General features: G+C 45.6%; 1 pseudogene; it reads right to left on the bottom strand.

Annotated features, from left to right (window-relative positions):
• Window positions 1–1,650: 1,650 nt before the first annotated feature.
• Window positions 1,651–27,815, bottom strand: LOC142745316 (uncharacterized; annotated as a pseudogene).

The following is a 27,815-nucleotide window of genomic DNA, read 5'->3' as shown; positions in this document are numbered from 1 at the left end:
CAGCCAGGAAAGCCGACATTTCGTCTTGGTTTAGATCCTGCTCACCCAAAAGCTGCGAATAAAAGGATCTAATGGATCTCATCAGGGAGCCTGTACTATCTAACAGTCCTGTCACCACCTTACAACTCACTGACATCTTGCAGTTCCTGTAAAGGTCGGGCGAGCGGTACCTCCCGAAATCCCGTTCAAGAACCAAAGACGTGTCCCTATCATATTGGCATCTCTTGAGCAGAGCTTTCACCCCGGAGATTTCCGCACGGCTACCTCCGGTTGAGACTAGATGTTCGAGTTTCCTCCTCATGTCTTGATACCTGCTCATGGACCTGAGGCACGAGATCTGGCAGAAAAACTCAGCCACCCGTTCTTTGAACACCTCCCACCACTCAGACTTAGTACCACCTAGATCCAATAAAGGTACCTGGCTCTGAAGAAAATCCTCGAAGGCCTGTCTTATCTCTGCTTCTTCCAGAAGAGTAGAATTCAGCCTCCATATACATCTTCCCATCTGGAGGGATTCTGTAACATTCAAAGAAAACATAATCATACAGTAATCGGAGAACTCCACCTCAACAACAGACACTGCCGAAGAGATGGCGTCCTCCTTTAAAAAAAACCTGTCTATTCTGGACCTACGACTACGACTGTGATAGATGAACCCCGAGTGGCCTCGGGTATACCGAATGTGGATGTCCTCCAGGCGAGCATCACTAACTATTCTATTCAACTCGACACTATCATAGCCCAGTACATTTCTGGAACCTCCTCTGTCTTGGGGCCTAACGACAGTGTTAAAGTCCCCTCCAAAAATGACTTGTCGGCCTGTAAAAAGGAAGGGCTTAATCCTCATGAAGAGACTTTTCCGGTCCCACTTTGTCTGGGGACCGTGGATGTTGATAAGTCTTAAGTCTAAGATCAAGCACCGCCCCATTTCTAACTCGATCATCCGCCGCCATGTGACCGGTGCGGTAAAAAGTACCGCCACCCCGCTATATGGCTCAGCCGCAAGAGACCAGTAGGAGGGCCCACGTCGCCACTCCCTCCTAGCTTTCACGACCTCTGCCAAAAGTGACAGTCTGGTCTCCTGCAAAAACAAAATGTCAGCTTCAACCCGGCCGAGAAAATCAAAGGCTGCAAATCTAGCCATATCCGACTTAATGCTGGCAGCGTTAATCGATGTCAACGGAGTGGGTGCCGCCATCATAAATTATTGCGTTAGACGGTTTTCTTCTTCCCACCCCTTGCTTTTTCCTCTGAGGAGGACCCCTCTCCCTCTTTACCTTTGTTTTTTTTTTTGACTGGCTAATTCAATTTATTCAACATGTACACCAACCTAACATGAACATTGCAAAAACACTTTACCATCTTAAAAAAATTTAGGCACTGGTCATGAACCATTCATTCCCTTTCTTCCAGTCACAGTCACCTGCATAAAATGTAAAGCTTAAACTTTTTTTTTTTATGACAAAAAAAAATGTTTTGAATATAAAAAATTTACAATTCCATTGAATACAATTAAGAAGCAGTGCTAAGGAATTAAAAACATCTAGAAATCTGTTAAACCACCTAAGAACTTTTTTAAGTGATGTTTGAAAACGTCATAATTTAATTTACACGTTTCTAAAAGTGGAGCAAGGTGACGGGGCTGCTTTGCTATTTTCTGCTCCGTGTGCTTGTTCTGGTCTTTGACGCTGCAGGAGGCTTATAATTCTCAAGTTTAGATGTCTGTTGTCTTGAGATCTTTCTCTGAACTGCAGCAGTAGCCGTCTCCATTTTCCTTCTCTTTGCTGGAGATTCAGACGTCACCGTTGGCTTTTCTGGTAATACTTCTTGTGCTTCACCTTCCTGTGTTTTGGCATTTCTTTGATTTTTCCTACCACGACCAACAGCAATATTTTTAGTTTCCACTAGGATGGACTCACTTGCTTGGAAAGTCGTTTCAGGCTCCTCAAGACGTGCACCTTTTGCTTCGGTGTTTGGCAGTTTCCTTTTTACTCCTCTTGTAGACTTAGCTGATTTTTCCTCAGCTTCATCTTTACCAGAGCCTCCTCTCTGGCTTTTAGATTTAACAGGGGACTGGGTACTTTCATTTTCTGAAGGTGTCTTACTAATAGCTGCTCCCCTCTGTCTTCTTGAAGTGGACGGTTCGGCAACATTACTAACCTCATTATTTTTTCCCTATCTACTCCCTTAGAAGACGCTCCTCGTCGGCCTTGTTGTCGACTTGTGTGAACAACTTCTGTGGTGTCAAACGTGCTTGTTGATTTCACATCTGCATCCTCCACTTTCTCTTGCACATTTGCCTTTCTTCCTTTTTTATGAGGTGGAGTTTCTGTAACATCTGACAATGTTCCCGATTTGGTTGAAGCTGGAGATTCTGCCTGATTGTTTTCTCTACGAGATCTCTTAGCAGGGACTTGTAACTCTGATGTATCAGGTCGGATCTTTCCTCTGGACCTACCACCTCGGGTGGATACCTCTTCAGGATCCCGAACAGTTACTGCTTCTGTTGTGCTTTGAACCACAGTGGCTAGCAGAGGGTGCCATTTTACAGATTTTATCTTTGACTGTTTAGCTAAATGTTTTTCAGTTTTACCTCTTGCATTCTTGGTACCCTTTACTTCAGGCGATGAATGGGGTTCATCCGTGTCAGATGTTTTCTTAACCAGTGTCTCCCTTGTGGAAGAGTCCGTATCATCTGAAGTGGAAGGTTTAGTCTGCTCCTCGTGACTTGCATCGGAGACTTCGTATAAACTTTGATTCCTACTTGAACTTCTTTGTTGTCTGGCCACTGGGGCACTAGATCCCTTTGCCTGTTCATGGGCATCAGAAATTTTAACACCTTTTGCAGTCTTCGATCTCCCCCTTGCAGATACTGCCTTCTGGGAGACCTCCGTTTCAGTTACCACTATTTCAGAGCTAGCCAAATTATTTGCCTCAGGAGAGAAATCTTTACTTTTTTTGGCCGTCCACGTGAAGCCTAAGGCAGGGTTTCAACAGGAGTTTCAGACAGCTTCAGGCTCTGGGCTCTTAACAGGCTCCTCTGGAACTGCTGAATCTGTTTTTGTTTTTTTTGTTTTTTTAAAACATAGTTACATAGTTAGTACGGCTGAAAAAAGACACATGTCCATCAAGTTCAACCAAGGGACGGGAAAAGGGAAGGAAAAAAATTCTACACATAGGAGCTAGTACTTTTTTGTTCTAGGAAATTGTCTAACCCTTTTTTAAAGCTATCTACTGTCCCTGCTGTGACCAGCTCCTGCGGTAGGCTATTCCATAGATTCACAGTTCTTACAGTAAAGAAGGCTTGTCGCCTCTGCAGTTTTTACCTTTTTTTCTCCAGACGGAGGGAGTGCCCCCTTGTTTTTTGAGAATGGATGTTTCTTGTTTTTTGAGAATGTTTTTTTACATGGAACAGGATTTCACCATATTTTTTGTATGTGCCATTAATATATTTATATAAATTAATCATGTCCCCCCTTAGTCGTCTTTTTTCAAGGCTAAATAGGTTTAATTCTTTTAATCTTTCCTCATAACTTAGATTCTCCATTCCCCTAATTAGCTTCGTTGCTCTTCTTTGTATTTTTTCCAACTCCAGGGCATCCTTTCTATGAACTGGAGCCCAGAACTGAACGACATATTCTAGATGAGGCCTCACTAATGCTTTGTAAAGTGGCAATATTACATTCTCTGTTAAATTCTTGGACTTTGATTGGACTCTACTTCTGGATGTCTTTGGTTTGGTAACATCAGGCTCAATATTAGAATTTTCTTCTGCATTGCGACGTCTTCCACCTCTTCTGGCTACAGGTGATGTTTTAATGGTTAACCCTTCTGGTTGTCCATTCTTCAAACTTAAATTAGGAACTCCTTCAGATAGCACTGGTTCCTTCTGTGTTGCTTTTCTTCTCCCTCTTACAGGAGGTAGCTGGGTTTTTGTTTCAGCAAGGAGAGCTATGGACTCTTCCGGTTGGGATGTCTGTAGTTCCTCTGCAATCTGCGTTGATGACTTAACATTCTGACGAGCAGTTTTCTTAGTCGATTTTACGGTCTTTTCATTTGCATCTTCAGACTGTCTGTTACGAAGCGGGTTAGTGGACCCACTAGGCCGTACAACCGCAGCGGGGAGGCAGCTGGCCAAACAACAGGACACCCCAGAAATACAATGTCCCGCACAAGGGTACATGAATAGTCCAGATGGTGGCCGCAGCTCTAGCACAGATGAGATGGGTGCAGCAGATGGCGCCAAACGTGGCGGATGACACAGGAGCCTTAAGTTTCGCCAGACGTGCCGGATTCCTCCGGACGTGGCAGATAACACAGGACGTGGCGGATTCCTCCGGACGTGGCTGATTCCTCTGGACGTGGCAGATGACACAGGACGTGGCGGATTCCTCCAGACGTGGCAGATGACACAGGACGTGGCGGATTCCTCCGGACGTGGCAGATGACACTGGACGTGGCAGATGACACAGGACGTGGCACGACTTGATACTAGGGCAAAGCACGGGAAACAGGAATGGGGAACAAGGTACGGGTAACAACAGGAACGTGAAACACTAAGGGACCATTTGCAAGACAGACTGGGAAAACTAACAACGCTCAGGCATCGAACTAGGTGGCTGGACCCCTCTTATAGCCCAGGGTACTCACGGGTCAAAGGTCGTTCAAGATGTCCGGTGCGCGCGCTGCCCCTTTAAGAGCGGGGACGAGCGTGCACGCGCACCCTGCGGGCTCCAGCGGAGGGGAGTGGATGCAAGCGCTGGCGTCTCCTGAGGAGGAGGCTTTGGCCAGCGCTTGCCGACTTGTGGCTGCGGCTGTCAGCGGGAGGCTGGAGCTGACAGCCCGCAGCCACGGACATTACACTGTCTTTGAGAGAAGTCCAACTCTCCTTCAGTAGTCTCCGGTTCCTGTGTTCGTTTAGGAGACGTAACGTTATCAGAAACAGGTGTCTCCTTGGGCACCTCTGTGTTTCTAGATCTACCCTTGCGTGTGGGTGAGGCAACCTCAGAAACAACATTTTCTGTGCTTTTAGAATTCCCTTCCTCCATAGATGAAGTTACTTCAAAAACGGCAATAGATTCTTTGGGTGCATCTGCCTTTCTAAGCCTTCCTCTGTGCTTCTGTGACGTTACCTCTTCTATAGTGGGAGGAGATTCCCCTGCTACATCTGCAATATCTTTAGTTCTTCTTCCACGAGTTAGTGCAGACTCCTTAGCAACTAGTAACGAGGCTTTTGGTCTTCCTCTGTGTGTCTGGGTAGTTTGCAACTCATCTGCCACTGCAATAGTTAGTTCCGTTTTAGCAGAGATTTTAGACTTTATTCCACGAGTTACCTCCACCTCAGGCAACTCTACTTTGGCCTTTTGTCTTCCCCTGCGTGTCTGTGACATGGCTTTGCCTTCAGCCACTGGAATAGAAACCTTGGCGATTCCAGCACGAGTTGGGGAGGTTACTTCATTGACAGAATCAGACTCCTTAGAGATTTGCTGTGGGGTGTTGAGTTTGCTTTACGTGCTGGGGATGTCAACTTGCTCTCGGCAACAGGAACAGACTCCTCCGGTACTTGTGCTGGGATTTTTGTTAGGTCTTCCACGGAGAGTTGGGACAGTTACTTCGGAAACTGGAAGAGATTCTTTGAGTACTTCTGTAGTGGTGCTATGTCTTCCCCTACGTGATGGGGAAATCAAGGGATCAGATTAATTTGCAATTTGTGCAGAGGTCCTTGATCTTTCGCTACGTGTTGGGGATGTCACCTCAATGACATCACCAGACATGGACTCCTTGCCCTTGGAAGCTTCTGCTGTGGAGCCAAGTCTTTTATTTGTTGGGGAAGTCACATGGTCATCAACAATAGGAACAGAATGGTTGGATTTTTCTACCGCAGCTTTAGATCCTTCACGTTGAGTTGGGGATGTCACTTCAGCATCAGAAGCGGAGAGAGATTCTTTAGGAATACCAGAAGTGGAGCTTGATCTTCCTCTACGCCTGGGTGAAGTCACTTCATCACCACCACCATTGATGTCAGCAATAGGAACATATTCCTCTGGTACTACTGCTTTGCTTGCAAATCTTCTATGGCTTGTTGGTGAAGTTGCTGCATCACATATGGCAGGACACTCCTTAGGAGCTTCAGCTGTAGTGCTAGGTCCTCCTCTATGTCTAGGCGATGTCACATCACTGACCACAGACACCTTGGGAGTATCAGCAGTAGAGCTTGGTCTTCCTCTACGACTTGGGGAGGTCACCTCACTGACCACAGACTCCTTGGGAGCTTCAGCTGTAGTGGTAGGTCTTCCTCTACGACTTGTGGAGGTCACCTCACTGACCACAGACTCCTTGGGAGATTCAGCAGTAGAGCTTGGTCTTCCTCTACGACTTGGGGAGGTCACCTCACTGACCACAGACTCCTTGGGAGCTTCAGCTCTAGTGCTAGGTCTTCCTCTACGACATGGGAATGTCACCTCAATGACCAGAGACTCTTTGGGAGCTTCAGTAGTAGAGCTTGGTCTTCCTCTACGACTTGGGGAGGTCACCTCACTGACCACAGACTCCTTGGGAGCTTCAGCTCTAGTGCTAGGTCTTCCTCTACGACATGGGAATGTCACCTCAATGACCAGAGACTCCTTGGGAGCTTCAGTAGTAGAGCTTGGTCTTCCTCTATGACTCAGGGAGGTCACCTCACTGACCACAGACTCCTTGGGAGCTTCAGCTCTAGTGCCAGGTCTTCCTCTACTACTTGGGGATGTCACCTCAGTGACCATGGACTCCTTAGGTGTTTCAGCAGTAGAGCTTGGTCTTCCTCTACGACTTGGGGAGGTCACCTCAGTGACCACAGACTTCTTGGGAGCTCCAGCAGTAGAGCTTGATCTTCCTCGATGACTTGGAGAGGTCACCTCACTGAACACAGACTCCTTGGGAGCTTCAGCAGTAGAGCTTCATCTTCCTCGATGACTTGGAGAGGTCACCTCACTGAACACAGACTCATTGGGAGCTTCAGCAGTAGAGCTTGGTCTTTCGCTACGACTTGGGGATGTCACCTCACTTTGAGTTTCAGCTGCCATGCTGGGTCTTCCTTTACGTGCTGTCGATGTCACCTTTCCATCTTCCTTGAGTTTTTCTATCATAACTTTAGCTCTTCCACCTTGAGTTGGGGAAGTCACTACAGTATCAGAAGCTGAAAGCGATTCTTTAGGAGCTTTAGCAGCAGAGCTTGGTCTTCCTCTACGTCTTGGGGAAGTCACTTCATCATCATATACAATATCTTCCTTACGCACTTCTGAGAAAGACATGCTTTTGCTCATGGAAGGTCGGCCTCTCTCTTGGGTAGGTTTAACTTCTTGGTTGCTTTGCATAACAGAAACTTGAACAACCTTTGAGTGCAAAGCTACAGGGGAATTGTTACCTGATGTAGCGTCAACTAGAAGACTCAAATGTTTGGCAGATCTTCCTCTTCCTCGGGGAGAAGAAGTGTTTCCTAATGCTTTTGCAGACCGACTGCTGGGATCTTTTGATAGAACCTTTTTTATAACAGAAGACTTTGGTGTTGTTTTTATTACGTTTCTTGTTCCAGATATTTCTTCTATTGGACGGGTACTTTCAGTTGATTGGACATTTTCCATGGGTGTGTTCATTAAATGATGTAAAGAATTATCCTCAACTGGTTCCCCCCTTTCTTTTGGTGTTTTCATTATGCGCTTTATTCCAATCATGTCTTCTACTGTCTCACCACGCTCTTTGGGAGTTCTCATTAAACGTTTTATTCCAACCAGATCTTGCACTGGTTGTACTTTTTCTTTAGGAGTTTTCATGATCCTCTTGACACCAGCAAGATCTTCCGAGGGCTCCACCTTCTGTTTAGGGGTCTTCATGATTCTTCTAACACCAATCAAATCTTCCACAGGCGTACTCATCTGGGTGTTTTCACAATTTTGTCAATGCCAAGCACATCATGGTTGGAGGATCTACGAGAATAAGCCTTTCGGTGTTCTCAACAGTTTTCTTATTGCATGAGGGTCAGTAATAGGTCCCCCTATTGATTTTGACGTTTCCTCTGCCAACTCAAGTGCAACCTTACGCAATTCTGGGGAGGGAGGATTTTGCAAGAGCCTAGACACGGCATCCCGATTGTACTGCTTGCGCCGTGTAGTATTAGGACTGTCTAGTGGTGAAACAACCATTTCACCTGATTCCTCTGGAGTCTGCATCGCCAACATCTCAACGACCACTGGGCTTGGAGTCTTTGTTTTAGACCTCTCCAGCCGATTACTTTTCCTCTGCTTGTCATTTTCTGGGGTGCTAAATAATTCAGCTACATCATTAAAACTTTCAGGCCCCATGCACACGACCGTGCCCGCAATCACGGCCCGCGATTGCGGGCACGGCCGGCCGCTGACTGACAGCCACATTTTCGGGCCGTGCTCCCATACAAAGTATGGGAGCACGGCCCGCAAAATGCGAAAGAACGGACATGTTCCTTAATTCCCGGAACATTTCCACGGCACTGACACCCTTCCGTAGTGCTACGGAAAGGTGTCAGTGTTCAATGAAAGTGAATGGCTCCGTTTTTGCGGACCGCAATTGCGGTCCGCAAGAACGGAGGTTTTTTGCTGTCGTGTGCATGGGGCCTCATTGTGGGCAGCGTCAAGTTTCACAGCCTGGTTCCTCATGACTTTAGGGCCATATCCAGTTAGGTTGATTATTCTCGTATGAGCTCTTCTTACAAGGATTGTGTCAGGAGAGTCTGCATGACCTGTGCTTGGTTTTCTTTTTTGTAGCCACTACTTTCTGCACAGGTTTATCAGTCTTGTTTTGGGACTTTGCATCTCCAATTTTCACCACATCAGCCCATGTTCTGGACCCAAGCAAGTTGGCATCTGTGGCACCACTTCTCCTCCTGGAACGACTAAGTTCAAAAGCTTCAAGTTTCCTGCTTCTTCGAGGCGTTTTCTTTACGGATAGAGATTTACGTGATTTCTTCGGTGTCCGTAAAGTTGGCAGCTTGCTTGAAACTTCCTGTGGTGGTGTATCTATATGTGAAACAGAGAATCAACCCTTCATATATGGACTGGCAGGAGAAGACAGGGTAGGCGTCCTGGCCACCGGGGACCTCTTGGCCTGGGTAGGCGTGCTGGCCACAGGGGACCTCCTGGCCGGAGAAGGCGTCTTGGCCATTGGGGACTTTAAGGCCGGAGATTTTTTAACTGGGGTAATCCTGGTAGAAGTTGTGGGTGGTGATTTAACTGGAGCCTTTTTAGCAGGTGTTCTTACAGCTGGTGACTTCTAAGAAGATGTCCTAGCTGGAGATGAACTTTTAGCCGGTGTCTTTACTATGGCCGATGTCTTGGCCGGTGACTTAGAGGCTTGTGATTTCTTAATTTCTGCCACAGCTGGAGAACTTTTTACTGAAGAGCTTCTTGCCGCACTAGATGAATGAGATGCTCTGGCTGGTGTGGAAGGTTTAACAGGTGAGCATTTCGATTGTTCCAAAACCTCCCTTATTACAGATTGCTTAAGGTCAAAGCTTTTGCGTATAATGGTGCGAAGAGAGTTGAGGCACAGACTCCGTCGAGTAGGCATTGCTCCTTTTTTAAGGGGAGAATTGGGAGGCAGTCTTTTATCAAAGAGCTCTGGACTTAGATGTCCTCCAAATGAGACCCTCTTTCTTTTGGATGGCGGTTCAGGAAGGGAAAGTTCCTCACTTCTTCGTTTCCTCTGAGGTTTCCTAGGTTCAGCTTCACTCATTTTTTCCTCGGTCACAGATGGTTTATTTGGCGTTCCTCTGGGCGATTTATCTTGATATGCATTTAGTCTTCCTCGAGTCGGGGATTTACCTCGAGGAGAATTCTCTTGGTTCTTTAATATTGGCTGTTCAGGGACGGTCGGACTGCTTCGGCGTTGAGGTGTTGAAGAGTCAGGCGTTTTGGCGTTATTAGAGGTAGAATATACCTGAGCTATTACTTTTCTTTGTTCAGCGCTTGCAGACCTTCTGGATGATCGTTTCTCTACGTTACCATTTACACTGGGAGCAACTTGCTAGTGAGACACTGAATGCCATTTACTAGAGCTTCTCTTTGACGTCTGTTCAGGTTCCTGCACAGCTTCTTCTTGGGAGGATACTTTCGCCAACTCTTTAGTGGAAGTTCTTGGACTCCTTAAACGACTCTTTGAGGCCTCTCGGACTCTTCCAGCAGAAGCGGATCTAGGCTCTACGACGACTTTCTTGAGACCTGTTGTTGGGCTGTTGCTTGACTGACTTCTCCTAGAATTATGCTTGGTGTCACGGACACTGGGTTTGTGGACCCACTAGGCCGCTCCACCGTAGCGGGGAGGCAGCTGACCAGGTCACAGTCTATGTGAAAGCAAGATAGCAAACAGTAATGCTTAGATACCTGAAATAGTCCGGACGGTGACTGTGGCTTCAGCACGGATTGAGGCAGGTGCGGAAAGTGGCGCCAGACGTGGTGGGCAGTATCCGATGAGCAGATGGCACTTGACGTGGCAGATGGCACTTGACGTGGCAGATGACACTTGACGTGGCAGATGGCACTTGACGTGGCAGATGGCACTTGACGTGGCAGATGGCACTTGACGTGGCAGATGACACTTGACGTGGCAGATGGCACTTGACGTGGCAGATGACACTTGACGTGGCAGATGGCACTTGAAGTGGCAGATGACACTTGAACACGGGTAGGCACAGGAACAATGCGGAATACAGGAACGGTAACAGGGCACGGGTAACAGCTGGAACGGGAGACACTAAGGGACCATTTGCGAGACAGACAGGGAAAGACTAACAACGCTCAGGCAAGGATCAGAAGGGCTGGGGCATTCTTATAGGGCAGGAAATCATGTGGGTTAGTGAACATTGTTTTCATGTGCGCGAGCTGGCCCTTTAAGAGCGGGCGCGAGCGTGCGCGCGCACCCTACGGGACCCGGCCGGACGGAGCGGAAGTGAGCGCTGGCATCTCCTAGGAGAGAGACGGAGGCCAGCGCTCACAGATCCATGGCTGCGGGCGTCGGGAGGTGAGTGAACCCGACGTCCCGTGGCCATGGGCGCTACAGTATCCCCCCTCTTACGCCCCCTCTTCTTGGGACCAGAGTGAGAGAGGAACTTTTTAATAAGAGTAGGGGCGCTGAGGTTCTCTTCTGGCTCCCAGGACCTCTCCTCAGGACTAAACCCTCTCCAGTCCAACAGATAGAAAGTCCTTCCTCCAACCCTCTTGCGGTCCAGGATCTCCTTTACCTCGAATACATCAGAAGGACCGCTGGAAGCAACTGTGGAACTAGAGGTCTTGCTGTAGCGGTTCAGGACCACTGGTTTCAGGAGGGACACATGGAAGGAGTTAGGGATTCTGAGGGTAGGGGGCAGCCGCAGCTTATAGGAAATAGGGTTAATTTGTTGCAGGATCTCGAAGGGACCAAGGAACCTGGGAGCAAACTTGTATGAAGGCACCCTCAAGCAAATGTGTCGAGAGGACAGCCAGACTTTAGTCCCAGGAAGATACTGAGGCGGCTCTCTTCTTTTGGTATCTGCCTTACGCTTCATGCGATCTACCGCCTGCAAAATAGAGGACCGGGTCTGTTGCCAGATTTGCAGGAAGTCCCCATATGCAGAGTCAGCAGAGGGTACCTGAGATGAAGTCGACACTGGAAGAGGAACTCTGGGATGTTGACTGTACACGATGTGAAACGGAGTGGAGGTGGTGGACTCACTTGTGTGGTTATTATAAGAAAACTCCGCCCATGGTAGAAGCTGTACCCAGTTATCGTGCTGTGAAGAGATGAAGTGGCGGAGATAATTTTCCATGATCTGGTTGATCCTCTCAACTTGCCCATTGAACTGGGGGTGATAGGCAGAGGAAAAGTCCAAACTCACATCCAGGAGTTTACAGAGGGCTCTCCAGAACTTGGAGGTAAACTGAACCCCCCGGTCGGACACAATGTGAAGAGGCAAGCCATGGAAGCGGAAGATGTGCTGAATGAAGAAGCTTGCCAGTCAAGGAGCAGAGGGTAGGCCGGTCAGCGGGATAAAATGTGCCATCTTAGAGAACCGGTCCACCACCACCCAGATGGTGTTGCATCCTGCCGAGAGAGGAAGGTCCGTGACGAAGTCCATAGCGATGTGCTGCCAGGGGGCACTGGGTACAGGCAGGGGTTGAAGCAGGCCGGCAGGCTTGCTGTGAGTCACTTTGTTAAAAGCACACATCGTGCAAGAAGAGACAAAGTCCAGAACATCTTTAGGTAGTGTGGGCCACCAGAAGTGACGAGCAATCAGGTGTCAAGTTTTTCGGACATCAGCGTGCCAAGCTAGTTTAGAACTGTGTCCCCAGCGGAGAATTCTTCTCCTGTCTGCCAACCGAACAAAAGTGCTCCCCGGAGGGATGTCTCTAACCTGCAGAGGATTAGCAGTGACAATGCAGGACGGGTCTATGATAGTCTGAAGGGACTCCACCAAGTCTTCCGTCTCAAATGATCTGGACAGGGCATCGGCCCTCACATTCTTGTCCGCGGGACGGTAGTGGAGCACAAACTGGAAACGGGTGAAGAACAGCGACCACCTGGCTTGACGGGGATTCAGTCGTTGAGCAGACTTGAAGGTAGGTAAGGTTCTTGTGGTCGGTGAAAATCAGGATGGAGTGAGCTGCGCCCTCTAGAAGATGTCTCCACTCCTCCAGAGCCAATTTGATGGCCAGTAGCTCCCGATCTCCAATAGAGTAATTGCGCTCAGCAGAGGAAAAAAGTCTAGAATAGTAGCCACATACTACTGCCTTTCCTTTGGAACTCCTCTGGAACAGAAGTGCGCCAGCACCAACAGAGGAAGCGTCCACTTCCAGTGAGAACTGCCAAGATACGTCAGGATGATGGAGGATCGAAGATGAAGTGAAAGCTCTCTTGAGGCTAATAAATGCGGACTCTGCCTCTGGAGTAGACAACTTGGCGTTCGCACCCTTCTTGGTAAGGGTAGAGATGGGAGCCGTCAGAGATGAGAAGTTAGGAATAAATTGCCGGTAGAAATTGGCGAATCCCAGGAACCGCTGTATGGCCCGTAGGCCTTGAGGACTTGGCCACTCCAGGACATCTCTCACTTTCCCAGGATCCATCTTGAGACCTTGATCCGAGATGATGTAGCCCAGGAAGGGCAGAGAACTCCTCTCAAAGACGCACTTCTCCAGCTTGGCGAATAAACGATTCTCCCTTAATCGTAGTAGAACTTGACAGACATGCCTCTGATGAGTCGTCGAATCTGGGGAGAAAATCAAAATATCATCGAGATAAACAACAGCACAGACATAGAGGAGATCTCGGAAGATATCATTAACAAACTCCTGAAACAATGCGGGAGCGTTACACAGTCTGAAGGGCATCACTAGGTATTCATAGTGCCCGTCCCGGGTGTTGAATGCTGTCTTCCACTCGTCAAGCCGGCGAATCCGTACTAGGTCATAAGCCCCCCGCAGGTCTAGCTTACAAAATTTTTTAGCTCCTTGTATGCGATCAAACAGCTCGGATATAAGAGGGAACGGGTATTTGTTCTTGACCGTGATCTGGTTGAGACCACGGTAGTCAATGCAGGATCGAAGGGATCCGTCCTTCTTTTTTAATTCACATCGTTTTTATTGAAGTTTTACAGACATATAAAACATAACAACTTAGTATCAATACAACTCTGTTTGATTAAATTGAGACGATAGGAGGAGTTCAGAATATGCGCATGTATAAAATACAATAAAATACAAATAAAATACAATGAGGAAATAACCATTACTTTAAATTCACTACAACGCAAGCACCAACTGGTTTCATAAACTTCTTCAGACATTTGTGACGACAGTGTACCTTGAGAAAAACGCCAAAGCAGAGTATACAAACAACAACAATAACAGTAACAGAAAAGGACAAAAAGAAAACTTGTCGGTTTACTGTAAGCAAATCTAATCAGACTGAATACATTAGGTATTGGAGCAGAGGGATGATCCTGTCCATGGTGTCCAATATTTGTTAAACGAAATAATCGAGAAATTACCGAAAGCTATTGCTTTTTCATATGCAAAAGTAGTATTAATTAGCGCGATGAGTTCTGGGAGTGGAGGAGCCTCAGGGTTTTTCCAATATCTCGTTACCACCAGTTTAGCCATTACTAGGATTTTACAAAAAAAAGTCTCCTGTTACCCCAGGGGATACTTTCCAAATCTAGGAATAACAAAGACATATGTGGCGTACGAGGTGTGCTCATAGAGAATATGTCATCCAAAATATTATACACTCCCGCGTAGTCCCATAATAAGTAAGAACACCCTTGTTGCCGCAATTTCGCCAGCACAATGCAGTAGTATTAGGGTAGATTTTATGTAAGCGGTCTGGTGTGTAGTACCATCTGTAATGTCCGTGGCTGTGGGCTGTCAGCTCCAACCTCCCGCTGACAGCCGCAGCCACGAGTCGGCAAGCGCTGGCCCCAGCCTCCTCAGGAGACGCCAGCGCTTACATCCACTCACCTCTGCCGGATCCCGTAGGGTACGCGCGCACGCTCGTCCCCGCTCTTAAAGGAGCAGCGCGCGCACCGGACATCACATCATGGACTACCTTTGAACCGTGAGTACCTTGGACTATAAGAGGGGTCCAGCCCCCTAGTTCGATGCCTGAGCGTTGTGTATCCCTTAGTCTGTCTATGCAAATTGGTCCCTTAGTGTTTCCTGCTCCCAGTGTTTCCCGTTCCTGCTCCTGTTCCTATATCCCGATCTAGTGCCGTGCTTGCTATTATCGTGCTGTGCTGGATACCACGCTTTTCTGCCTACTCACGCCTATCGTTCACCTGCTGCCTAGTTCCTGCCAAGCTACTGTCCGTGCTGCCACAGGTATCCTATAGACATTATCCTGCACCCTGTTGGCCAACTGCCTTACCTCCAAGGCGGTACGGCCCAGTGGGTCCACAGACCCTTCGTGACACCATCTGAAAAAGGTTTTGTTCGCGGCTTCTAAATGTGAAACACACTTCAGCAAGATATATGTCCATTTCAAGGCCCGAGACCATTGTTTATGTGTGAAAGAAGTCTCCAACTCCCTTTCCCAGCTAGCAATCGGGGTTGTTTTCTCAAAGGCAGAGTGAGAGGATATAGAGCAATATAGGTGTTTCAGACCCCTTGTACCCTTGAGAAAACTGTTCACCAATATTAAGTTCCCCTGGAACCTAAGATCCACATTACTCTGAGTAAAATGCTTAACTCTAATATACCTGAACAATTCATTTTGTGGGAGAGAAAAAGACCCAGTCAAATCTGCAAAACTCAATATGGCTAATTCTAGAAAATCTATAGGAATATGCGATCTAGGTATGTCTAATGTGTCTGAGGCCTTCACGTGCATTTGTGCCCAACATTTCACAGTGGCTTCGAGTGGAGACAATTCCCCTGGAAGTGGTAAACCTGCTAGTGGTAGGCATAATAAGGCCTTCAGATGCCTCGAGCCTAGGTATGACGCCTCAATATTTACCCAGTGTTTCGAGATATCTTCCTTCCACCAATACACTGCTTGCGCAGCTAAAGTCGCCACGTAGTAACTATACAAGTGAGGAACACCCAATCCCCCTGAGGACTGAGTCTTATACATGACCTGGGTGGCAATTCTCTGTCTTCTTTTCTCCCAGATGAAGGACATTAATAAACGTTGAGGACATTTAAAATATGATGCAGGAATCAAAATGGGGAGTGTCCTAAACAGGTATAGCCGTTTTGGTAGAACCATCATATTGAACGCCGCTATTCTACCCAACCAGGAGACCTCCACCTTCAGCATTCTGTCAATATCTGCTTGAATCACCTTGTTGGTTGGTATATAATTTGCTTCGAATAGGTCTTTATGGTTTTTGGTCAGTCTGAGACACAAATATGTTATCTCCTTTATGCTCCATACAAACCATAAAGACCACCACCAAGGTTCTGTGAGATCAGTAATTATAGCTACTCGTTGCTTTCTTTTGCTCTGGCCTATCCGGATCAAGGCTCTTCTAATATATGCTTTGTGTGTGTTCCACAACGTGCTAGCCTGTACATCTCCAGTGTCATTAGTCGTAAAGTATTCATTAAGATCCCTCAAAATGTCTTGTTTATATTTAGAGTGGGCAAGGAGGTATGGGTTGCATCTCAAGACGAAAGCGCAGTTGGCATTATCATGTTCCTGTAGTGTTAGAGTTATGGCTGCATGATCAGACCATGTAATAACTTCAATTGTGGAATTTACCATACGGAGCAATGAGTTTTTATCAATAAGAAACACATCTATTCTAGAATAACAGTTATGTGGACTAGAGTAAAATGAAAAATCCTGTTCAGTACCGCGTGGGAAGGCTGGGCACTTAACACAATGTGCGTCCTTGGAAAGAAAGTGGATTTCTTGTATGCACAAGATATCACAAGCTAGGGATTTAGCTGGTCCTCATAGGCTTCCATACATGGCATACCCGGAGTCCGTTGCCTGGCCTCCGGATGCCAGCAGAAGCATCAGCAGCCCCCACAATTGCATGGGGCTGCTGATGTGCTACAAACCCCCTAAATGTGGTGATCGCAATCGACCACCTCATTTAACGGGTTAATTGCCTAAATCAGCGGCGGTGAGCCGCTGATCGGCAACACTGGAGTGTCAGCTGTCGGAGACAGCTGACCTGCCAGTTCCCGATGCACACCTTGTCGCCAACAGTGTGCATCGGGAACAACACAGTGACTTCCTGTCACTCTGACAGGAAGCCTATCAGGACCAGCCGGAGGTTGATCGTGATGGGCTTCCGTCCATGGCCGACACGGAGGCCTTTGTTTGGCTTCCGTTTGCCATGCTAACTATCGCCAAGCCACAATTTCGGACCGGGGTCTACCGATATGCTAGAACCCCCTAAATTTTGGCGATTGCAACTGATCGCCGAATTTAAGGGGTTAATTCGCCGAAATCAGCGGCAAAGGACCGCTGGCCGGCAAGAGTGGAGTGTCAGCTGTCGGCGACAGCTGACTTTCCGGTGCACACTGTCGCCGACAGTGTGCACCGAAAATAACTCAGTAACTATACGTCCTCGTATAGTTACTTACTCGTTACTAAACTACGTATAGTTACTTACTCGTGCGGGTAGGTGTTAAGAGCCATAACTTTTTCCCGCCGATGTAGCTGTCTGAGGGCTTCTTTTTTGTGGGACAACTTATTTTTTACGGTGTTCACTGTGCGGGTTACATAACGCAATAGTTTTATAGTTAGGGTTGTTACAGACACGGTAATACCAAATATGTGTAGCTTTTTTCATATTTTTTTTTATAATGAAGCATTTTGTAAGGGAAAAACTTCAGTAAACTTTCTGTGAATGACAGCACACGTGATCTCGCGAGATCATGCTGTGCTGTGTGAGTAAGTCCCCAAGAAACTTTACCGCAGTGTCGGGAGTGTGAATAGACATCGCGTCCTTGCTGGAGGCGATGTCTGGAGATCACGCTGTGTTGCGAGTACTGTTAAAAATGAATGGAGAGAAGTGTATGACGCTGATTGGTCAGCGTCACACACTTCTCTTTACAACGCCCAGTTGGTAAAAAAGTAAAACATGCCCAGTTGTCTATTAAGAAACTAATTAGTATAAATCTAAAATTGCTCATAACTTGCTCAAAAATTGTTTCTCAAAATAAAAAACACTGTTATTATCTACATTACAGCGCCGATCACATTATGTAGGAGATAGGGCACTTATAATCTGGTGACTGAGCCTCTTTAACCAGCCTAGGGATGTTAGATATTTGGCGAACACTACACCCTGAAACCCAGGATTACACTTATTTCTCCTCAATACATAGATCGTATCAACGACTTGACTACTTGTTTATGTTGGACAGATATCTCCCCCAGATTCAAAGGTCAGATATAGGCAACATAACTATTTCTGACCATGCTCCCATTTATCTTTCATTGACATTGAAAGAATTTGCGGATGGAATGTGCAGGGCCGTATTTGGAGTTGGTGCTGCCCTAGGCACTTTTAGTTCTGACGCCCCCAATAACGCAGCTTTTCTGCCACAAAAATTGCAACATGTGCCAATTGTTGCCGGTTTTTCCCTCACCTATGAATTAAATGGGGAAAACCAGCAACAGAAAATTAGCGATCCCGCAGCATATATTGACATGCTTGCGGATTAAAAAACCGCAGGTCAATTTATGAACGTTTTTTCGGTGGGTTTTTTATGCAGTGTGTGGATGAGATTTGTTCAAATCTCCTCCACTCTGCTGCTACTGTACTATGCTGTAGATTTTTCGCAATGAAATTTGTTGTGGAAAATCCGCAGTGTTTATGCAACGTGTGAACTGACCCTAAAATAAATGCTCAGTGCTACCCTGTTAACATTCCCTCCCCTGCCCCCCACATGAACACTGGGGCCCATTTCCCCTATTATTGATTAGGTCACAGTTTTTTTGTTGTTTTTTTTTAAAAACACTCCTGTAGCGGCCCCCATTGTGCCCCGCCGGTTACATCAGTACATTGTCCTATTTTTAAAAATAGGCCAATAAACTAAGGTAACCTCGGCTCACATGATGTAAACTAGCCAATGGACAACTTAGAGCTGTCACTGTTTATTTTACTTGTAAAAAAGTTTTCACTTGATCTGAATATTTCCACTTCAAATTAAAAGAGATGCAAATTCCCTGCCTAGAAATCCCATCTGGACAGACTACTAATACACAAACTTGAGGACAGCATCCATGAGGCAAAAATATAATTGTGTTTATTAACACATCCCAAATATAAAAGAGCTACGTTTCGACTCAGCAGACCCAGGAAGGTAAGTATAATTTAGGTTTTGCTTTTTTAGTTATTAGTGTTACTAATGGTTTTAAACGCTGTAATCGAAGAATTCCTCGAATCAGACCTAGTCCAACGAACGAACCTGTAAAAAAACGCACACAAAAAGAAAAAATTAGTAACACTAATAACTAAAAAAATCAAAACCAGGAATTTTGAGACAGATTTTGAGCTGCCTGCACTCTCTTTGCTGCTTTTTTCGGCCGCGACCATTGAGCGCCACGGGCAAAAAACACCACTTTCTCTGGCAAAAGTCGTCAGAGACGGAAACGCCTGAAGAAAGGGCATGACGCTTCTTTTTCCTGCTAGCGTTTTCTCTGCTTGTGGGAAAAAAGCCTCCGCTTCCCATTGATTTCTGGAATTTTGAGACAGATTTTGAATTGACAGAGTTACTTGACATTTTTCTTTGTGTTTTTTTGCCTGCACTGCAACCGAGCGCCGCAGGTATTTTCTGCCTCCTACTAATTTCAATTGGCGGTTAGAGGTGGAAACCACTTGAAGAACATCAGCCCCTCACTCACAGTAAAATGACCATCAGCCTGCCGCTTACAGATGCCCCTGTAGATAGTGCCACACAGCCCCCTGTAAATAGTGATACACAGCCCCCTTGTAGGTAGTGCCACACAGCCCCCTTGTAGGTAGTGCCACATAGCCCCCTTGTAGGTAGTGCCACACAGCCCCCTTGTAGGTTGTGCTACACAGCACCCTTGTAGGTAGTGCCACACAGTCTACATGTAGGTAGTGCCACACCCCCCCTTGTAGATAGCACCCCCCTCCCATCCTGTGCATAGCGTCCCCCCCTTCCTATACATAGCGCCACTGTAGCTCCCTGAAGGAGTGCAATCCCCCTGTGGCTGGGACGCCGACGCTGTTACCGGGGATTCCACTCCAGGAGAGGCCCCTGACGTCTTGGTCCATTTAGTGACGCCAGGGGCTTCTCCTGGAGCCGAATTACCGGCCACCATGCCGGCAGCGCTGTGGACGGGGATTCCGCTTCAGGAGTTGCCCCTGATGTCACTGTACATATATGGACAGAGACATTAAGCACTCCATCCAGGAGCGGAATCCCCAGCCACAGGGCGATTCCGCTCCTTCAGGGAGCTACAGTGGCGCTATGTACAGGAAGGGGGGGGGGGGCGCTATCTACAAGGGGGTTGCAAAAAATCTCCTCACATGCACTACGCGCTGTGAGGAGGTGATGACAAGGCATGGGCTGGCAGTGGTTCAGAGGAATGTTGCGGCACTCCTGGATGGTTCTCATGACACCTCAGGGTGCCACGGCACCCCGGTTGGGAACCACAGCATTAGGCAGTACATAAATTATACATACCTGCCCTGGACCTGGTGCTGCGCCCTCCTGCTCTTCCATCCGTTCCCCACAGTGCTTCTTAGACTATGATTCTAAGACACGCCCACTGTTCTTGGATTGGCCACAGCTGCTCACGTGAGCAGCTCTGGCCAATCCAATAACAGAGAACGTGTATTATAGTCTGAGGAACACTGGTGAAGCGCACTCCCTCCCCCTGCCCTATAAGTTACCTGACCACTGGTCGGTCAGGTCACAAGTTCAACTTGAAAAAAAACAAAACGATTCTGTAGCCGCCCCCCCCCCTTGCTGGACGCCCTAGGCACTGCACCCCCAGTACCTAGTGCCAAATACGGCCCTGGGCATGCCGTCACAGACTCAGAACGAGTCTTTAATTGATAATAATGCAACCAAAAATAAAATCGCTGGTAACATACAAATATTTTTTTAATTAAATTGTCCATCAGACATCTCCCAAGCGTCAAGGTGGGAAGCACATAAGGCAGTTTTTAGGAGAGAAATTGCTAATGTTTTTTCCTGCATTTTATAGTAAACTATATAATTTACATCCCGCCCCCCCGACCAAACTATCAACTTCAATAGACTCACCCATAAAAGCATTCCTAGATCCTTTGAACCTTCACTCTTTGTCTACTGAGGATACTGCCAGCCTTACATCTCCAATCACTGTAGAGGAGATTAAAATGGTGTTGGGTACTATCCCCAATGGGAAAAGCCCAGGCCCAGACGGGGTTCCAATCTCCTACTACAAAAAATTTCTAGACACTCTAGCGATTCCTCTTACAGATTATCTCAATTATTTAAACACGGGATCTGCTCCGTCCCCACAATCACTGCTTGCACATATTGCTGTTCTTCATAAGGAGGAAAAGGATCCCACACAATGCCAGAACTATAGACCCAGCTCACTGCTGAATGCAGACATTAAAGTCTGGGCGAAGATCCTTGCATCACGCATAGCTCCTCTGTAACGTCTATGGCCGCGGACCGTCATTCTGACTTACCCTCTGACAGCCGCGGCCATGGACGTGTGAGTTCTCGGCGGCATCTCCCTCCTGAGAGACGCTGGCACTCGCTTCCTGTGCACGCACAGTTGCAGAATATCTGCAATCAGCCCAGAATGCTGCTGGACTATAAAAGGGGCTCTGCCCTCTTGATCATTGCCTGAGCGTTGTTGTGTTACCTAAAGTTTGTCTTTGCAAATGGTGTTTTCCAGTTCCCAGTGTTACCCGTTCCTACTGCCTGTACCCTGTATACCGTGCGTCTGTGCCGTCAAGAGTTGGAGTCGTGTTGTATCCTCCGCTGCATCTAGTGTGTTGCACCTCGACGGGTGTCTGTCTACTATCGGAGCCTCATCTCAGCGTGAATCCATCGCTACTGTCTACATTGCCTCAAGTACCCCTTCTGAACTATAGACATTGCATTGTACCTGTTTGGCCAGCTGCTATCCTGCTACGCGGTACGGCCCAGTGGGTCCACACCCCGCGCCGTGACATCCTCTTCTCCCCAAACTTGACAATCCTGAGAAAACTGACTTTGTCAAGGGAAGGGAGGGACGGGATAATACCCACAGGGTCATTCAGGCAATATGTTACGCTACAAAGTCTAGGTCACCTCTTGTGCTCTTAAGCACTGACGCTGAAAAAGCGTTTGATAGAGTCGCTTGGGACTTTATGGCTCTAACGTTATGGAAATTTGGCTTTCCACAACAGTTCATTGAAGCAATTCTCACTTTATACTCCAACCCAACGGCTAACGTACGCATTAATGGAATGATCTTCTCTCCTTTCCGTATAAGAAATGGTACCCGTCAGGGATGTCCTTTATCTCCCTCCCTCTTCATACTAACATTGGAGATAGTAATTCAAGAAATCCGTCAGCACCCTGAGATTCGTGGTTTATAAGTTGGTAAAGATGAACACCAGGTGGTGGCTTTTGCAGACAATATGCTGCTATTTTTTATCAGAGCCTCATAAAGCGTTCCCGACACTTCTTCAGCTGTTTCAGCAATTTGGAGAAGTTTTAAATTTTAAGATTAATTACACTAAATGTGAAGCATCGAGTATAAATGTACCCTCTGAGATGGTCCCGGAGCTATCCAGAGAGTTTCCGTTTAAATGGTCCGCATCACATGCTACATATATGGGCGTGAGGCTCTCTGGCAACATCTCTGAGATCTTCTCATTGAATTATTTACCCCTTCTGAAGTCTGTAACAATTTTTCAATATGGTACGTTCATCTAGAAATTGAGGAAATAGCTAAAAAAGCCAAATTCCATTGATTATCGGAAAAGGTGATAGCAAGGTCTCGCTCCCATTTTTGTTTATAGATATGCAGGTCGTTTGGATAAGAGTCTAATATTAGCCTATAGCAATAGGCTATATTGCCTTTGGATGAGGAAGTAGACGATAGCCACTTACTAAGGAGTGATTCTGAGGAGGAAAGGGGTAGGGATAAGGATGAGATTGCGTGCCGAATTTGCAAGTATTTGTAAAATTCATGCGTGTGTAATGTGTACAATTGAGCTAACTTTTCAAAAGATAAAAGCAATTCGTCATTCCATAAATCAGACACAGTTTGGAGACCATTGGACATCCAGGAGGAAATATCAAGGTCCGGAATGAGAACCATAAATAATGCAATACTGGATTTTCTATAGTCGGTAGAAAATAAACTATTCTTATAGACTAAATTGTGCCATAAGTCCATGACCGCTCGTATGGTGGGATGAGTGGACCTCACAGGACTACCAAACTAAGAGGAAGCAGTAAGAGAGATCAATAGTGACATCTTTCCCAAAAAGTAAGATTCAATAGATACCCATAATTTAGAGTCATCCAGTGACCATAAAGATTTAAGTTGGTCCAGGATAAAAGCTCAATAGTATTGTAGGAGTGAGGGGCATCCAAAACCACCCTCTCGCAGGGGCCTATAAAGAATGTCTGCTTTGACTCTTGGTTTGGTTTTCCCACATATGAATTTCATCACCATAGATTGTAGTTTTATAATAAATGCATTGGGTACAAATATAAGACCAAAAGAGAAAATGAATGCTGAGAGACAAAGGAGTAATGAAAATACAAAAATACTTTATTGACATATAATAAGACTTATAAAAATAATCCATAAACCAACAGTAAAAACACGGATCCTTGACTGGAAAATTACCCCAAGAAATATATATGTGGGCGGTAAATGAGACACATGTAAATCCCTTAATTGAGAATGAGGAAAATAAGGGAGAAAAAATTGGATCTTTGCGGGGGCGCTGCTGCGTGGTGGAATTGATAGGAATGAAGTCCAGGGTGTAATAAAAAGAAAAGTTTATTTCATTAAGTGGCTACACATTTCAACGCCGAACAAGCGTCTTCCTCAGGCCATGTGCACACTATGTTAACCTAGTGTGCACATGGCCTGAGGAAGACGCTTGTTCGGCGTTGAAACGCGTAGCCACTTAATGAAATAAACTTTTCTTTTTTATTACACCCTGGACTTCATTCCTATCAATTCCACCACGCAGCAGCGCCCCCGCAAAGATCCAATTTTTTCTCCCTTATTTTCCTCAAACAAAGCGGTCCCCTCGGGGTACCGATTCGGATCTGGCAGCAGCACTGTGGTTCCATCTATATGCCTCATAAACATCCTACCTAGGTGAGCATGATACATGCCCTCTTGTCTCACCCTTTACCCACTGATCTGCACAAGGTGGCGCCGTGTGTTTTTTCTCTCTCTCTCCTTAATTGAGAATGGTATAACATATGTATGTGAACATTTTTATAAATATAGCCTGTTTAAATAGATAAATCAACTATATGCATATGCAAAATTATGCAGACTACATGAAATCACTCACAGAGGTCAACGTCCAGAAACGATTAACAATGCTAAAGTTGTAGTCATGGTACAGTGACCTTAGCTACACATATATCATTATACATGCAGTGGGATTAAATGTGCACAAGCACAATGATGAAATAAATAGATTAGCACAGAAAGGATAAGGTCTCACATACCCATAATGAACACACAGGATAAGTGCAGCCAGGATCCACCCCAACGCGCGTTTCGGCGCTAATGCCTTCGTCTGGGGGTACAAATATAGGAACATTCCTAAAAATGTAGAGTATTTTGGGGAGGGTTAACATTTGAATTGCTGCAATTCTGCCCAGCCCCGAAACACCATGATGTTTGTAATTATGTAAATCCTCAGCAATTCTTTTATGTAAAAGCAGATAGTTTTGGGCATACAAATTTGATACTGGGAACGATAGATTAATACCTAGGTATGGGAGGGCAACCGTCACCCATTTGAATGGGAACCTTACTTGAAGACATTGGATAGTCCTCAGTGGAAGGCCCATATTGAGAATTTGCGATTTTGTGGTATTAATTTTGTAATAAGAGACTTTACTGAAATCTGAAAGGACGTTGTTTATTTCAGGCAGAGATATTAACAGGGAAGAGCAAATTATTATTACATCGTCCGCAAATAGACCTATACGGTGTTCATGGTTCCCTATGGTAATACCAAAAATCAAGTGAGAAGTTCTAATTTTCTCAGCTAAGGGTTCCATTAGAAGGGCGAAAATTAAAAGGGAAAGGGGGCATCCTTGCCTGGTGCCATTTGTGATGTGAAAGCGTGAAGATAAGAAGCTGTGTACACTGAGGCAGAGGGACTAGAATAGAGAGCTAAGATAGCTCTATCAATTGGGCCCACTATACCTATTTTATGCAAAACTGATTTTAGATAACCCCAGTGGATCCTATCGAAGGCCTTCTCCACATCAAGCGATAAAAGCAGAGAAGGAATGTTATGTGCTTCAGCAAAGTGGAGAAGATTGATTAGTCTCCTAGTACCATCAACCGTTTGCCTATTTTTAATAAATCCAACTTGGTCATTTTTAATCAAAGAAGGTAGAATATCAACAAACCTATTTGCTAAGACTTGAGCGTAAATTTTTAAATCACTGTTCAACAATGAGATTGGTCTAAAGTTTTCGGGCCTATCTGGGGATTTGCCAGGTTTCGGGAGACTTGTAACATTTCTTTAGGAAAGCAGCCAGATGCTGTTGCTTGGTTAAACACCAATAATAGATGAGGAGAAATGACATGAGAAAAATGTTGAAAATATTCTTTTGTAAGACCATCCGGTCCAGGTGACTTATTTGATTTTTGGTTAATAACTGTTTGGATTTCCAATAACGTAAAGGGCGAGTTAAGTGATGACAGCGTATCGCTCGAAATTGAGGGCAATTTGACAGTGTCCAAAAATCCTTCAATAAGCTGTTGGGAGGGTTGACTAGTGTTAGGATCTTTATTTAGGTTATATAGCTTGCGATAATAGTCAGCAAAGGAGTTAGCTATTTCTTCGAGGTTCAAACATTTTTTTGCAGAAGAATTAATAATATAGGGGATTTTAGCTTACAGGGTTTTGTTTTTAAATTTGTTAGCCAGCATTTTCCCAGCTTTGTTTCCCAGTAGCAAAGCATTTTATTTCTCCTCAATGCATATTCACATTTGTAATATAACAATTGATGAAGCTGAGTTTTCAATTCTAGTATTAGGCTTCTGGATATTTTGGCCTTATTAAGGACCTCTAGTTTCTTAATTTTGGACAACTCGTCTGAAGACAACATCTTTCGTCTCCCTCCAGGCCGATGAGAAGTCCCAGTCGTCGGATCGGTAGTGGCAGCAGCCTGGAGGGAGACGAAAGATGTTGTCTTCAGACGCAGGGATGAAGGACCTGTGGGCAGAAGTGACGTCACAGCGCGGTCTGGCGAGACCGCGCTGCTCAGTGAATCTAGCTTGGGTGTACAGAGAGGTGCATGATGCGTATTGGCCAGCGTCATACACTTCTTTGTCATACGCCCACTTGGTTGAAAATTAAAAAACGCCCAGTTGGGCATTAAGGACCTCATTTGCATAAATGTTCTAAACGCCATAACTTTGTTAAAAAACATCGTTTTTAAAATAAAAACACATTGCTAGTATCTACATTCCAGCGCCGATAAACTGATGTAGGAGATAGAGCATTTTTATTCTGGTGACAGAGCCTCTTTAAGTAAGCGTTTGAGAAACCTTCCCTGATGTTTATTTGGTGCATACAATGAGACTAGGGAGTATTTGTCATTATTAATAATGCATTGTAAAATTATAAATCTATTCCATTTATCATAAGTAACTTGAATAAGTTGGAAGGCCAGAGATCGTTTGATAGCGATTAATGTACCTTTCTTTTTATGTGGGTTTGGAGTGCAGAAAATATGTGGAAATTGTGAATTTTTAAGCCTGTAGGTGTCTTTTTCCAAAAGGTGTGTCTCCTGTGCACATAAAATATCACATTTAAGCATTTTACATTCTTTCCACATAAGAGAACGTTTAAAAGGGCTGTTGAGGCCCTTTACATTCAAGGATGAGATTTTAAAGACCATGAGAAAGCAAAAACATGGTTTTACAGTGGAAGTCTTTAGGATGACAAAAGCAGTCCCCCTCCCCACAGCACCATGCGTAAATGACCTGGCGATTTTGGAGATCCCTGACAACACAAAGCAATATACAATAATCCTCTTGCAGTACATTAGTGATACCGTATAACAAGTAAACCTGAGAACAAGTACAAAAATATGTTCAAAGTGAACCAGCCATGACCTTGTAAGGGTATTAGGCCATATGGAGGGGTGTCAAAACATTATAAGGCAAAATCTTCACAGTAGTGCCTACCTAGCCTACTGAGTAATGTAAAGGCTTAGTAAATACACATAAACCAATATGTCAGTATTTTCAAATCCTGAAGTGAGTATCAGGAACATCATATTGAGGTAGAGATCAGAGTAAGTGCAAGGGTGAACTCCACACCGTTCAACCAGGTTAAGAAGAAGATTTCCTCGGTGAACCATCCTGTGTCCATTCTTCGGCCAACAGAGGGGATTTCCTTTTTTTCAGTGATTGTTGGTCCTGTGGTTGAAAGTCAGGAAACAATTTTTCTAATAGAGTCGCAGCTTCTTTAGGCATGTTGAGAATATGAGTAGTGCCATTCCTTGAAAATATAAGCTTGACTGGATAACCCTATTTATAGGGTATTTCTTGGTCACGTAGTTGCTTGGTAAAAGGCGCAAATTCTCTTCTGCGGTTGAGAGTAGTTGACGATAAATCAGCATACAACGAGATACCTGCGAACCGTTCAGGAATACCAGTAGATTTTGTCACTGAGCTTAAGATGGCCTACTTTGTTTGGTTAAAGTGAATTCTTGCCAGCACATCTCTCTGTGTAGTTTGCGGAAGGTGCTTGGGTTTAGGCAGTCTATGCACCCTATCAATAATCAAATCTCTTTGATCTGTGTCTGGAAGCAGTACAAAAAAATAATCAATCAGGAATTCTCTGAGTTGAGCAGGCAAGATGGATTCAGGAATGCAGCAAAAACGTATATTGTTCGTGCAGGAGCGGTCTTCTAAATCAGCTAGCTTTAATTTTACCGCCATCGTATCTTCATCTGTTTTATTTTGTGCATCCACTAGATTGATAGGTAAGCAGAGGTAAACTCATCCATTTTATCCTCAAGATGCGCTGAACGCTCACCAATATCTTTAATGTCCTCAGGGATGAAGGTAAAAGCTACCTGAAAATCCTGTTGCATAGAGGATCTCAATTCAGACAACAAGCTCCTCAT

Source organism: Rhinoderma darwinii, chromosome 1, assembly GCF_050947455.1.
Source record: "Rhinoderma darwinii isolate aRhiDar2 chromosome 1, aRhiDar2.hap1, whole genome shotgun sequence".
Lineage (NCBI taxonomy): Eukaryota > Metazoa > Chordata > Amphibia > Anura > Rhinodermatidae > Rhinoderma > Rhinoderma darwinii.
This window is presented reverse-complemented; position numbering and strand designations above follow the sequence as displayed.